This window comes from Marmota monax, unplaced genomic scaffold, assembly GCF_021218885.2.
Source record: "Marmota monax isolate L192 unplaced genomic scaffold, Marmota_monax_Labrador192_F-V1.1 WCK01_AAM20220418_F8-fsc00061, whole genome shotgun sequence".
In the NCBI taxonomy this organism is placed as follows: domain Eukaryota; kingdom Metazoa; phylum Chordata; class Mammalia; order Rodentia; family Sciuridae; genus Marmota; species Marmota monax.
This window is the reverse complement of record NW_026695230.1, coordinates 2884533-2900101: the sequence shown is the minus strand read 5'-3', so window position 1 is coordinate 2900101 and position 15569 is coordinate 2884533. Positions and strand designations below refer to the sequence as shown.

General features: G+C 32.5%; 1 non-coding gene across 1 annotated transcript; it reads left to right on the top strand.

Annotated features, from left to right (window-relative positions):
* The first annotated feature begins 9593 nt into the window (after positions 1–9593).
* On the top strand, positions 9594–9700 carry LOC124088658 (U6 spliceosomal RNA). Its single transcript, XR_006850415.1, has one exon. It is a non-coding gene; the product is annotated as a U6 spliceosomal RNA (small nuclear RNA).
* The last annotated feature ends 5869 nt before the right edge of the window (positions 9701–15569 follow it).

Below are 15569 nucleotides of genomic sequence, written 5' to 3'. Positions count from 1 at the left end.
ATCAATGATGTGTGCTGAATAATGTTCAAACTTATTTCAGCACTTATAATTATGTAATTTTAACCCTTACCTCTATTAATAAAATGATTTATATTATGGGATTCTAATATGAGCCACTTTTAATTTCTCAAATAAATCAGCTTGATGTTAATGTATTATTATTTTAAATGTGGTTTTGGATTTTTATTATGATGATTTTATTTAGCTTTGGTATTAAATATTTAAATGATAATGTTTAACTTTGAAATATTTTCATCATGTTTAAGTATCAGTGTTAAATTTCAAAAATGTAAATTTTCCTATGTGCTCTACATTCTGAAGTAAGTCTTATGAACCTAAGATTATTTGGTTTTTGAAACTTCATAGATTTTTGCTTTTAAACTACCTGAACATAGAAATTTGGGAGGAAGTTCTTCAGGAACATTGCCCCCTTCTAGTTATATTAATTTTCTTAAAATTTCCATCTGTATTAGTCTTAATTTGATAATGAATTTTGAAATACTATTTTGTTTTTATGAGGCCCACCACCCTTTTTTCTCCTTAGTTTGCTTCAGCTTCTGCCCATGAGAGAAAATATTTAACCCTTGATTTTGAGTCTGACTTATATCACTTACCATGATGTCCTCCAGTTCTACTCATTTACCGGCAATGCCATAATCTCATTCTCCTTTATGAATGAGTAAAACCCCATTGTGCATATATATCACACTGTCTTTATCCATTTATCTGTTGATAGACACCTGGGCTGGTTCTTTATCTTAGCTATTATGAATTGCATTGCTGTAAACATCCATATGCCTGAACCACTGTAAGATTCTAATTTTAGTTCTTTAGCATACATATCAAGGAGTAGGATACCCGAGTCTTGTAGTGGCTCCATTCCTGTCTTTTGAGGAATTTCTGCATGTCTTTTCAAAGTTGGAGAAAAGGAAAGAATAGCAAAATGAAATTGACCAAGTTATGCTATGAACATACATGAATATACCGTAGTGAATTTTGTCTTTATTAATATTAATATTTGTCTTTATTAATATTTATAAAGCATCTTTTCTAATGTTTTTTATTCTATAAAACAATGTTCCTTTCTTTGGAATATTTCTTCAGAAAAAAAAAGTTTCCTTTAATATTTAATGTACAGATGATTTGATAGAAACTTAATTTTTTTCATTCTCTTTTCTATTCTTCTGAGACTTACAAAACAAATCCTTGCATATTCAATTAATGCCAGATATTAACTTGGCAATTAATAAAGGATGGTAAAATCATACATTTTTATTATGATTTTCAGATTAAATGTTTTCAAGTTTTTATATTTATTGCACATTATCTCTCTGTAATGTGATCTCTGCATCCTTGCAACTACTAATTTTTCAGGGGAAATCAAATGATATAGTATTCAACCTACTGGTCATAAATATTTTCAAAGAACGTTCATAAATGTTGTTATCGTAATCAAGACTATTGTTATTTTATGTAAGTGGCATTCTTGAGAGAAAACATGATTTTATTACTATTCTGAATTACCTACTGTGTCTAGCAAGTAAACAGCTACTCAAAAACTTCTCCTGATTGTTTCTATGTTCCCTATTGACCTTGCCATTTTCCATTTTCCCAGTACTTAATGCAGTTTAATATTATATACACTCTGCAGACTAGAGAAGGAACATGGTAGACTATACATGTTAAACTGATAGATTTTGTTAAATTACATTTTAAGTATATAGCATAGTAGAAAAGATGGAAACACTAAAATTATATTGAGATATCAATTAAAATAGAATATAGTAATTTCCAGTTAACAAAATCATTTTTGTCCCCAAGAATCAAAACTCATTTAATGTGACACATCCTATATAATTCAGGGAATTACTATAGAAACAGGATGGTTTACTTTCAAATGTAGAATGCGAATATTAACCTGAAGCAAAAATACATGTTAAGGTATTTTAATATACAATACCTTATACCCAGAATAGCCTGAAATATTTGAATGATTCTGATTTACAGTTGAGAGAACAGAAATAATAGGGTTTTAAAAACATCTAAAACTTCACACCAAAAGAATAAGTGATAGATCTGTACTTTACATGTACATCTGTTTAAATTCCAAACACCTATTATTTTAACACCTAGTTAAAATTTGGAACACTTCTCTATTATTTAAAAATGTAGGTTATATTGGAAGAAGTCCTACCCAAATCTTTCTAATTAGCAGAATGATTTATACATTCACATACAGTACTAGAGCTTAGATTAATATCCATCTGTATTTGATTCAAAACATCAATCTTCAATATCTTGAAACTTCTGCCTTCAAAAGAAGTATCAGCTGCGCATGGTCACACATACCTGTAATCCCAGCTATTTTGTGAGGCTAAGGCAAGAGGATCACAAATTTGAGGCCAAGTTTAGCAACTTAGAGAGACCCTGTTTCAAAATATAAATTAAAAAAAGACTGGGAATGTGACATAGCATTAAAACACGGAGCACCTCTGTAATCAATCTCCACTACTGGAAAAAAAAAGTGAAAGAGAAAGCAAAGAAGCAAAGAAATATCAATCTCAAATTATTTAGTCCTTATATGTTCATATATACATTTTGGAATTAATAAAATGATCTTAAATAAATTGTATGATTGGAGCCATGTTAAAATATTATAGGTAGGAATTAGGATCATTATTTAAATGAGGTGGTAGCCAACTCACAGAAATAGAAAACAATTAAAATGCAGGTTTATTGCTATCTGGAGTAATGCTTTTCAACTATATCAAGGTTATTGTTCATATTTTCAAACAAGTGTTTTAAAACACTGGTTTACAAGTTTATACTTTAATCCCACATGAAATCATTTTGCTTTTCTTGTTCCAGCAGGGTCCAGTGCTTTGCTTTCCTGACATAAGGTCTTTCTGACCCCTCCATGTGCAACACACTTCTTCCATGGGATGATTAATTTTAGGTGTTAATTGACTGGGTTTAGGAATGCCCAGAGAACCAGCAAAGCATAACTTCTAGTGTGTGTGTGTGTGTGTGTGTGTGTGTGTGTGTGAGAGAGAGAGAGAGAGAGTTTCCAGAGAAGAGTGAGGTGTGAGTGGGTAGACTGGGTAAGGTCAAAGTGGATAGGTCTGATTCAAGCAGCTGAGGACTCAAGTAGAACAACAAGGCAGAGAAAAGTGTGTCCTTTCTCTCCTCTGGAGTTGGAGCACACTATTCTTCTTCCTCTAGACTTCAGACCTCTAGATTTTCATGCTTTTCACCAAAGGACTCAAATGCATACTTCCACCTGAACTCCATGTTCTAAGGCTCTCCACCTGGGACTGGGACTGGGACTGACACATCTGCTCTCATTTCCTGGTGCTTTCAGTCTTAGTCTGAGTCATGCTGCTGGCATCTCAGTGTCTCCAGCTAACAGACAGCCTATCCTGGGACTTCTCAACCACTGTCATCATGTGAGTCAAGCCCCCTAATAAACACCATCTCACTTACCAATATCTTATCACTTCTGTCTGGAGACTCCTAATATTTTTTAACCTTCTAAGACATTTTTTTAAGAGGGGGTAAACTAGGGTTTGAATTCAGGGGCACTCAACCACTGAACCACATCTCCAGCTCCCCTCCCTCCACTTTTTTGTATTTTATTTAGAGACAGGGTCTCACTGAGTTGCTTAGCACCTCACTGTTGCTGAGGCTGGCTTTGACCCACAATCCTCTGGTTCAGCCTGCCTAGCTACTGCAATTACAGGCATGTACCAACGTACCTGGCCCAAGGCTCTTCAAACTATTCAGTAAATGCTCCTCAAAGAACTATAGACAAATAGTTTAAAATTAAATGTGTAAGAATATAATTTATTTATGAAATAAGGTATCAAATTTCCCTTCCTATACATTCCTCCTAAAGAAAAGGAGGAACATTTGGCTAATGTACTTTCTTAGTGTACTATCAATATTGTTTCTCCCTTATTTGACACCCTTCTAACTGTACATTTTTTATGAAAATGTTTACTTAATGTCTTTCTATTTCATCCCACTATAAGCTCTGAGATATCACCTCCACTGTGTTCATTTCATTTTTCTTCCATAACACCCAAAACTTTACTTGACACAGGGTAAATTCAGTAAGTGTTTGTGGAATTGAACTGAATACCATTATTTCAAAGGTTTTAGAAATAATTTAGCATGATAAACAATTAAGGCTAACCTGGCACAGAGAGTGCATTTGGTTATAAATTAGATGATAACATCTCTGTCTACAGGTTTTAATCAGAAAAGAAATTGACAAAAGAGCTAGTGAATTATTTTGTATAGGTTTGTAGTTGGTGTTCTGCCAGGGACTAGAAGGGAGTTCTCCTTCAAAGAATAGCCTGACAGTTACAAGAAACAGCCCCCCTGGGAGACATCCTGCCTGGGAGACACCCTGCAGCCATCTATCTCCCTGAGACATCCTGCGGCCACCTATCTTCCTGAAACATCCTGCATTATCTCACCTTGTGAAGACATCCAGCAACTGCCGATAAGAGAGCTCCCCCATTCCCAGCCCATAAATACCCCTGTGTGAACAATAAAAGTTTGCAGCTTAATCAGAACTCCTGTCTTGCTGTCATCCTTCTGTGTCTCTTGTCCCTTCATTCCTCCCCACCTAGGTTCAAGGCCCACGTTGATGTGTTCTGCCGGTCGGGACAGTGTTCAGGTCGACCCTATGTATGTGAACAGAGGCTTTGGATACAATCGGTTTCCTTTGCATGTTTGGTTGGTTCCCCCTCATGCCTTGAAAAAAAAAATCAAACAAAAACAAAAAACAGAAATATAATGCACAATAAACACATTAAAAATTGAGTTTATTTTTGGAATCATCCAGAATAAAAGTATGTGAAAGTGAAGAACAACAGAAAAATAGCATCAGTAAAAGACCCTGTGGTGGCATGCAGTAGAGGCTCAACAGACCTATAAAAAGCCAGTGTCCTGGGCTGGACAGTAGTAGGAATTACCAGTACCCAGCAATAAGCTCACACTGGAATACATGGAAGACACTTTGCAGTCTCAGAAATACAAGAGAGAATCTTCAGAGAATGAAAACCTATTGCTTATTCAAGCAGGAGTGTGAATAATGTTGCTCATGGTGGGATAGATCTAGTTAGAACACAAAAAAGACGTGAATATTATAAAAAAAAAAAAACAGGAGAGAGAGAGACATGCTTTGGGAAACATAAATATATTGGGATTATTTTCCAATAATTTTATGACAAACTTTGTGAGGCCACATTTTATTTGAAGAAAGAAGCATATTTAACCCACCCCCTTTGCTAGAAAGGAGGTTTTCATTCAACTACCAAGGAATTTCTATGAAAACAGTAATATCCTCTGAAATGATGGTATTAATCACTGGATATTATTGAATGAAAGACAACTTCAGAATTCAGAGAGATTGGGTTGAAATTCTGCTTCTCTCTGATATCTTAGTTAATATATATATATATATATATATATAAAAATTTTGGAGAATCTTCCATAGTTTTTTTTTTTTTTTTCATAGTGGATACTCCATTTTACATACTCATCAACAGTACATAAGGATTCCAACTTCTCCACATTCTGCCTAACATTTCTTTTTTTCATGTTTTTGATTATAACCATCTTAGGAGGAGTGATGTGATATATCATTATGATTTTAACTTCAATTTCTCTGATGATTAGTTATCACGAGGCAGCCAACACCTTCCAAGGTAACTCATCCAGCACAGGATATAACCACCTGAGAAAATTAAAGTCTGAAGTAATTAGTGGAGAAATCAGAGACAGCCAGAATTAGTTTTAAAGGAGCACCTGAAAGGGTTTTCTAGTCCTGATAGGGGTTGGAACAGAACAGTTAGAAAATGGCTCCAATTCTTTTTTTAAGGGAGAGAATCAAAAGTTTCAGTGGGCGGAGTCTTGCAGTCAACAGGTTGATTGGCATCTTGGGAAGCCCCACCCATCTCTGGGAGTCTATGTAGCTACAGGAGGTCACCCTTCTCCTGTGCTGTGTGGAACCTGGCAGAGCTGAATAGAAATTCACATGGATCAGAGTAGTCTTAACAAGCAGGATTACCACTGGAAGTTCCCAGATGCCAGATTTTCCTATTCACTGCCTATAATTCTGGTTTGTTCCATACAGAGTCCATGAATAGCTCTTGACAATTAGTGATGTTGAGCATTTATATTCTTGTCACTCATTTGTATATCTTCTCTTGAGAAATGTCTATTAAGTATATAGTTCAGTTATACAAGGTAGATTAGTTATTTGATCTACTATATAGCTCAGTGCTTATAGGAAACAGTGTGGTACTGCACGTTTTAACATTCGTTAAGAGGATAGATCCTAAGTCAAATGTTCTTACAAATAAAGAGATAAAATGACAGAAGAAATTTTTGAAAGAGATGGATCTGTGTATTTCCTTATTGTGGTTATGGTTTCATAGATGAATCAATATATTTACATTCACAAAATTGTAAACATTAGATACATGTGGTGTTTCTTTATAACAACTGCACCCCAATAAAGTTATTAAAATATGTTTGCAAATATAAATTCAGGTTTCCTATTTTAAAATTATTTTATTTCCATTTATATAAAATAGTATGATGATTTATTTCAATAATATTCATATGCTCCCCCAAATTTGATCCAAATTTAACCCTTATTTAACCCCAAATTTCCAAATAAATATACTATTTTTATACAAACAGGGGGGAAATCATTGGTAGTTACTGAAATACTGTGTACTTTCTCTAGACTGCCTAAAATTAGATGAAGATTTGAGATTTCAAAGCTGACAGAGTCCTGGGGAGTTAAAAACTAAGATGAATAACACAACTTTAGACAGGTACAGTTTCAAAAATCATGCCAAAATATTAACGCTGGGGCTTAAGATGAAATACAAATATAAGTAAGTTGAGAAAACAAAGCAAATAAAATAACCAAATAGTTTTTTAAAAAATGTGTTTTTACTAAACCAAATGAGTTTTCTAGATTATGAAAGACCATATTGGTGAAAGGGTCATGTAGATATAAGTGTCTGATGCTCTAGATTTTAAGACTTTTATAGAAAAAAATCCTGTTTAAGATTTTGATAGAAAGAAAATCCTGTTTGTTAAAGCTCAATAGGCAAATTCTACTTCAACCTTCTAGGGTTCCCTCTCAAACATGGGAGCATTACTTCACTTTGCTTTAGTAAATTATTATACTTTGCTTTCAAAAAGGAAGGAAGGAAGAAAGGAAGGAAAGAAAGAAAGGACAAATGAAAAGAGGCACATACTCGTAGGTAACACAAAAATGAAAAAGTTAACCTAATCTAACTCTATAATTTAATCTGCAAATTGAGACATTTCTAAGACAAAAGATGACCTTGTTAAAAATCTGGTCATGGTCATGATGGCCCAAAACAGTCCACTACTAAGAAAACCAGGATAAATGGTTCCCCTGATTATTATTCCAATAGGAGTAACAGGGACAATTGTTACTTGCCAACTGTGACTTACCAAAACTGCAGCATAGCCTGAGGAGGGTACCATGTCTATTCCATGTTGTTTTCCAGATGTCACTGAGCATACAACATTCATTCCAAATGCTGCCCCCTAGAGTGTCAGTCTGGTTTTTACATCTAGCTAAATTATCTTTACATAATTTAAATTATTTGTTCTTAACAACTCCAAGGTAGGTAATATTATACTCACTTTACAGGCAGGAAACTTATAAATGCTTGAATTAAACTGTACATGGTAAATGAGGTAACTGCTTTAAGCATCAGAAATCTTTCTTCCTCTTCCATACCTTTAAACATTATACTATATTTTTCCCTATTAAGCACCATGATAGGCAGATATAAACACTGGGAATTCAGCATAGTTCCCCCAAATTTATTCCATTCACATTATTTCCATTGTACTAGTAAAAAAACTATGCATGCAAATTATACAGATGTGGGAACACTCAACATGAATAATTTTAAGTGGCAGACTACGTAAGTCATACCTTCAGTACTGATACTTTTATTTTGAATTTTTAAACAAATTAAGCCTTAGAATTGCAGTCATATGATTATTATTCATGGTCCATGAATTTCCACTCATTTAAAGATTCAAGAGTCCCTTCATTGACGCAATCACTCAGTTAACAATAGTTTGATTTGACATCAGTACCCAGCCACCTAAACATGTTCTTAAGTATATTCAGTTAAAAAGGAAATTAAAGCAATGTTAGTTTTGAAATTATGTTAAATATAAAGTAAAATGTGTTTTGAGTTTTCCAAAATCATCTTTTTAAAAATTAATTTTAAAATATTTATATGCTTTTGATTCAAACGAAAATCTAAATCACTCAAGGGAGGAGTGGGTACATAATGAAAAGAAATTCGATGGATGTATTAAATTTTAAATATTTATCAAAAATATTTTTTTGATAAATAATGGCTCCTTTTCTTTTTATATGGTGGACAGACAATGGAAAATGAATGTTAACATGGCAAACAAAAAGTGTTAACAATGTATGTCAGTCTTAGGAAAACCTGTTAAACATCCAAAGCTATTATAATATTATTTGGATTTAAATAAAACAAAGTTGTTTTTTTTTTTATCTAATATCTTTCTGTGCTAATTTCTTTCTACAGACAAGAAACACCAATAATTTAGAAAATAGGTAAATGCTTTCTCTGGATGGATAGATAATTACATATAAATATATAGATAAGGGGATAATTACTCTTTCTCTTTGTTTCCATTACTAAGCCACATAAAAGTGTCCAGGTAGATCAACCTACCTTGTAGCACATGATTTGTAACTGCAGTGTACTATGACACACCAGATATTAAGCTGGTGCATACAAGCAAAACAATAATGTTGTCATTAGGTATGGATATGCAGTTTAATTGGTAATTAAATGGTGACAGCATCCTTGTCTTATAATGAATAATTTTGAACTTATTAAAAAGGTTAATTAAGCAAGTGTTAAAAATGTAGGAGTAATTACAAATTAATAGCAATAAAGTATGCAATTTATAAACAAGAAAGATGAGAAAAATGGAAAAAGTTCATCAATCTATAACAAAGGAAAAAATACAACACAAAATAACATAAATAATAACACTGATAAATGAACAAATTATAGATTTGCTTACTGTGCATACTAACTTTGAAAAATAAACATTTCTACATGACCAATATGTTTTAACAGGCATTTCCAGGAAGAATAAAGCATATGTAAGACATAACCTAGGCTGAGGTATTGATTCTTGTCTTGACACTAATTGGCTCTGTGGCCTTCAACAATTTACTTATGTCAATATAAGTAAACAATTTACTTATCTCAACTTTAATTTTATTTAATTTACTTATCTCAGTCTTTAATTTTAACTGTAGTTTGTAGATTGGGGAAAAAAGCTTTTTTTTTTCACAGTTTTTCCAGTAATCTCAATAAGTTAAACTACTAATTCAATCTATTTATTTGTATATATATATATATGCATATATATTCAAGAAATATTTTTAAAAATATATTTGAACAATTACCTTTAAGAATACTACAGTACATATCACAGTGCTTTCCGTTTAAAGATTAGTGTCATATATGTTCACTTTCCCAACACATATACCAAAATTGGAACAATGCAGAGATTATTAGGATGGCTACTGCGTAAGGATGACACACTCATTCTAGAAGTGTTCCATACTTTGAAAATCTGTGACATCTTAAATAAATGACCTAATGATGCATCTTAGGACCTTAGAAAAACAAGAACAAATCAATACCAAGAACAGTAGAAGAAAGAAATAATAAAGATGAGTGCTGAATTTAATGAACTACATATATATATATATATATATACTCATGCACAGACACACCCACCCACAAAGATCAATGAAAGAAAGAGTTGGTTATTTGAAAAGATAACCAAAATTCATAAACACTTACTGAAACCAAAATTGAGAGAAGACCCAAGAGAAAAAAATTAGAGATGAATAAAGGGTTATGATAAAATTTAGAGAATCATTAGGGACTACATTAAAACATGAGAAATTATACTTCATTTATGTATGATGCATCATAGTGCATTCAACTGTCATTATAACTAATTCAACAAATTAGAAAATCCTCAAAAAAACATACATTCCAAAGAATTAGAAAATCTAGAAGAAATATATAAATGTCCAGATACATACAACCTACAAAATGAATCAAGAGGATATAAAACAATCTAAACAGACCAATAACAAGTAATGGTATTAACATAGTAATAAGGTACAATAGGATGTTTAATATTTGTACACATTATGTGCCAGAACAAACTAATTAGCATATCCACCACCTCAAATATTTATCATTTGTGTGTCATGACAATATTTAAGTCCTTTCTTTTAACTATTTTGAGATACATAATACATTATTATTAACTAAAGTCATTTCCATACTATATATGTGCATTATGTGTGTATACACACACAATATTTTATATTAACAGGATTCTAGCTTCCAAAATGTTGCTATAATTCATGACAATATCACTTCCAAACTGATTTTTCCTATGTCTTTCTATGCTTTTTGAATAACACATTGAGCCAAGGGAACCGCATAGTTACTGGATACCTAGAATTAGTTTTCCGTGTAGAAATAAAAACAATTTGCTTTCATCATTGCAAATCTTAGCCGCTTCCTTGGAGACTGAAACTCATCCATAGTAATTTTGAGCATAATATAATATATTGCACATTCAGAAAGAGTATCAATAACCTTCACAATTCTTATTACTCAGGAAAGTGCTGTAATAGGTAAGTGTGAAACCTGCAAAAGTGAAAATTATGTTACCCATATTTATCATTGAATTTTTATCAAGAGATGGAGAAAAGATTGTTATCACTTAGGTAATCAACACCATACTTTTACAAACTGGATATTTACATATAAAAGTTTCATTTAGATTTTTCTGCCAAGTTAAAAACATATTCAGGGAGATTTGTGACTTGCAGTTTATTTTGTCCTAATTAGTATGCTAATTCTCTTTGGCAATTTTCTCTTTAAATATCAATGTGAGACTACACCATTATAAGCAAAGGTGCAGATTTTTAATGCAAGTTTTAAATAAGTAAGGAGAAAATTGATTCAAAAGTAAGGTTCTCTGAAGATAAAAATAAATGAGAGCCTAACAAAATATGAACTGCATTATTTTATAATTCTCCTTATGAACACTGTGTGGAAAATCCTAGAAATGTAATTCTCAGCACCTTTTTCTGACTGTTTCTTATTTATCAGTGTTATGGTCTGAATTAATCAATACAATTAATATGTTATAGATTATAGATTTAAAAATATAGATTATAAAATAGTAAGTATAGCCATAGTGACTCCTTCTTTATGGTTTCCAGGTGAAACTGTTATATAAACTGTTTTTAAGAATCATTAAAAGAAATGTTTTTCTGTGCTTCATACATCTGCAAATGTACTCGAACTCAGGATGTGTAACCACAACTGTGCTCAAACCCAGGGTGTGGTTGTCTGACTCTGTTCTGCTAACTTCTTTTTTCAGCCCTTGTATCTTGCCTGCTTGGAAATTGCAGGTTCCATAGGATGCGGGTTTTGTACTTAAATATTGGAACCACAGACAACCTGGCACACTTCTGTCAGAAGGCCGTTTAGGCATGGCAAAAGCATCCCTGGCCAGGTAATAAAGCTCTCTAATTTGTTTCAGATTCAGTCTTTGAGTGTTTTCTGAGCAGTCTCCCTATAACTTCAGCTCCTCAATTCCAGGAGAATAAAGCAAACAGAATTGCACCAGTAACAACCTCATTGCCCCTTGAGCACAGAGAACATTTAACATACTGTTTAATATTTCTGAGCCTTATATTTTAAGATGATATTATAAGAAAATGGAATTTCCAATGGCAAGGGATAGTATTTACTATGGCCCAGATTGTATGCTCTGCCAAAATTAATACGCTGAAACCTGAATCTCCATTGTGATGGTGTTTGGGAGTGGAAACTTTCAGAGGCAATTATATTTAGATGAGGTGTTGAAGGTGAAGCCCTCTTTTGCTTTCTCTCTATCATGTGAGGATACAGAAAGATATTGGCCATCTGCAAACAAGATGGGCTGGCACCTAGATCTTGGACTTCCCAGCCTCTAGAATTGTGGGAAAATGTGTAATGTTTTGGCCACCCTGTCTACAATATTTTGCCATATAAGACAAAACTAATACATTGTTCTCCCATATCTATCCCACCAAAATATATTTTTATTTGAAGAAGAATGAGATAGAGATTTGGTTACAAGTCAGATGCCCACATTTATTACCTTGATACTCCAAATTTTTTCCTGGTCCCATCTGTTTCTGTCACTGGATCTTTGACAATATTACTTTGTTAAAGTAGCCATTATATTGGTTCATCCAAAACTAGAAAATTAATAATTCTCATAATTAATTTTCACACCATTTCTTTTTCAAAAATATTTTTATCATTAATTAATAACTTGCTGCAAGGACAATAATCTTAACTATGGTATGTAAATTTAAGATATGTCAAATAATTACTAGTCTGTAGTTTAATGGATGTAACAGTATATCAGAACAACATAGGAATAAAATAATTAAATATGTTATTCTCAAATTATATATTAAGTTAATACAATACTAACCTATTCTCTAAATAAAATATAAACCAAAAAAAGGGCTTAGGATGTGACTCAGTGATTCAGTGGTTAAACACCCCTGGGTTTAATCCCCAATACCAAAAAACAAACAAACAAACAAACAATAACAACAACAACAACAAAAAAAAAAACCTACCTTATTTTACAGAAATGTGTTTTGGTTCTTAGAGCACTATTTAGTGCCTAAAAAATGTCATTCAAGTATTAAAAGTTAAAGTTATAATAAAATCTCTCATTTCTTTTTTCCCTTCTCTCTCTTCCTTTCTTTAATCACCATCATTGTTATGGTTGTTAATATTGATATTATTATTTTGTTTTTGAAGACATATATATTAATGAAATCTGTAAGAAAGAGAAATTTATCATTATTCAACCCTGTAAGTGGTCATGTGCTAAAGAAGCATGGTTGGTCTTCTTATCTATTACATTAGGAAAAATCTAGCATGATAAGCTTCTCTTTTCTTTCTTTCTTTTTGTTGTTGTTGTTATTGTTTTTGTACCTGGGATTGAACCCAGGGTAATTTTACCACTTGCTAAGGATCTCACTAAGTTGCTGAGACTGGCCTTGAACTTGTGATCCTTCTGCCTTCCTCAGCCTCCCAAATTGCTAGGATTGAGAACCATCACACCTAGGTTAGCTCTTCATATCATTAGGATACATAAGGATAAAAAAAAAAAAAGACTTCTCAAATCATTAAGTAACTGTTGTTTAAGTGATTTTTATATTTACAGAAATGATTTATTCAGCTTCAAAATTTTTCATCATTCAATTATTTTATTTCTTAGGCGCTTAGCATTTTATTGGGGTCACTTCCCAAGTGGGGAACAGGTGGAATACAACTACTTGAATTTAAAAACAAACACAGTGTATGTTATATATCTATAATAGAGTAAAATACCATCATTAAAATACCATTATTAAAATACCATCATTGTATTTAACCTTTTTAAAATTTTCTTTTAATTGTAGAAGGACACAATACATTTATTTTGTTTATTTATTTTTTTATGTGGTGCTGAGGATCAAACCCAGTGCCTCACACATGTTGAGCAAGCATTCTACCAGAGCCTTAACCCCAGCCCTGTATTTAATTTTAATGTGATTTTCTTATTTACTTTTATGATCTAAGAAATTAATACTTAGTTTTAGAGTTTTTAAGAGGCATTATGATTTTAATAAATCAACTGACTAGTTGTGAACACATAAATAGATATACACATATATATAAATGTATATGCATATTTATATACAAAATTATACATGTATATATATTTATATATGTATATACAAAATCAAGTCAATAATTTACCTTGAGATGCCGCAGTCCGGCTGCAGCAAAATAACCGGGGGGTGACGAATAACTTGTGTACGTTAATACAGCAGGAGTAGGAGCCGTTTATTGCAGGACAGGAGCAGTATTTATACATTCCACACAGCTTATCTAATTAGCATAAACTAGATACATCAGTCAACCAATAAGGAATCTCCATACTTAATGGCTCGCTTTTGTTACTTCTCAAACCACTCCCTCTGGCATTTTGCCAGGCACCATCCAGACTTGTTTACGAACTCTAACATTCCCCTGGCAAAATGCCAGGTGTTATTTTGACTTGTTTACAGACTCTAACATTGAGAAATAGTGAATATTGTGGAATATGGCATCATAGTGACTGACAAAATGGAAATTGCAGAGAACTTTGGAAACCACATACAATAAGTAACATACATTCACAACCCATATTCCTCTTCATGGAAAGATATATTATAATATATCTTATTCTGCCCAAGCAGAATTGGGCAGTCAGCTGTAATGGAACTAATTAAATAAGGAAATCTAAACAGGAAGTTTGCAATCTGACTAATTTAGCATTGGGCTGAAATGGTCAGGCCTTTATATTTCTACCTATATGACTTGTTGGATTTGTTACACCCAGAAAGATATACTTAACCAAGTCTCAATACCTATAAGGACTGAGAGCTGAAGGTAGTTATCTGATACCACATCCTGCAACTGAGACAATATATCTTTCCATGAAGAGGAATATGAGTTGTGAATGTATGTTACCTATTGTATATGATTTCCAAAGTTCTCTGCAGTTTCCATTTTGTCAGTCACTATGACGCCATATTCTACAATATTCACTATTTCTCAAGGTAAATTATTGACTTGATTTTGTATATACATATATAAATATATATACATGTATAATTTTGTATATAAATATGCATATACATTTATATATATATACATATATATATATATATATATTTATGTGTTCACAACTAGTCAGTTGATTTATTAAAATCATAATGCCTCTTAAAAATTCTAAAACTAAGCATTAATTTCTTACATCATAAAAGTAAATAAGAAAATCACATTAAAATTAAATACAGGGCTGGAGTTAAGGCTCAGTGGTAGAATGCTTGCTCAACATGTGTGAGGCACTGGGTTTGATCCTCAGCACCACATAAAAAAATAAATAAATGTATGTGTCCATCTACAATTAAATTTTTTTTAAAAAAAGTTGAATACAATTAATTAATTCTCACCATTTGCTCAAGGGATATTCTATAAAGTCACCTCAAACACTGTGTTAATTTATTCTAGATGATTGTTCCTTGGGGTAAACCCAGTGTTAGATTTTACTGAGCCTCCAGTCATGACATTTCCATAAACACATCAATACATAAGCATTTTTTTTTTTGGTACTGGGGATTAACTCAGGGGCACACAATTTTGTATTTTCATTAGAGACAGGGTCTCACTGAATTGCTTCTGCCTGGCTATTGCTGAGGCTGGCTTTGAACTCAGGATCCTCCATCTCAGCCTCCTAAGCAGCTGAGATTATAGGCATGCGCCACCACACCCAGCCTACACAAGCATATTTTATACATGCTT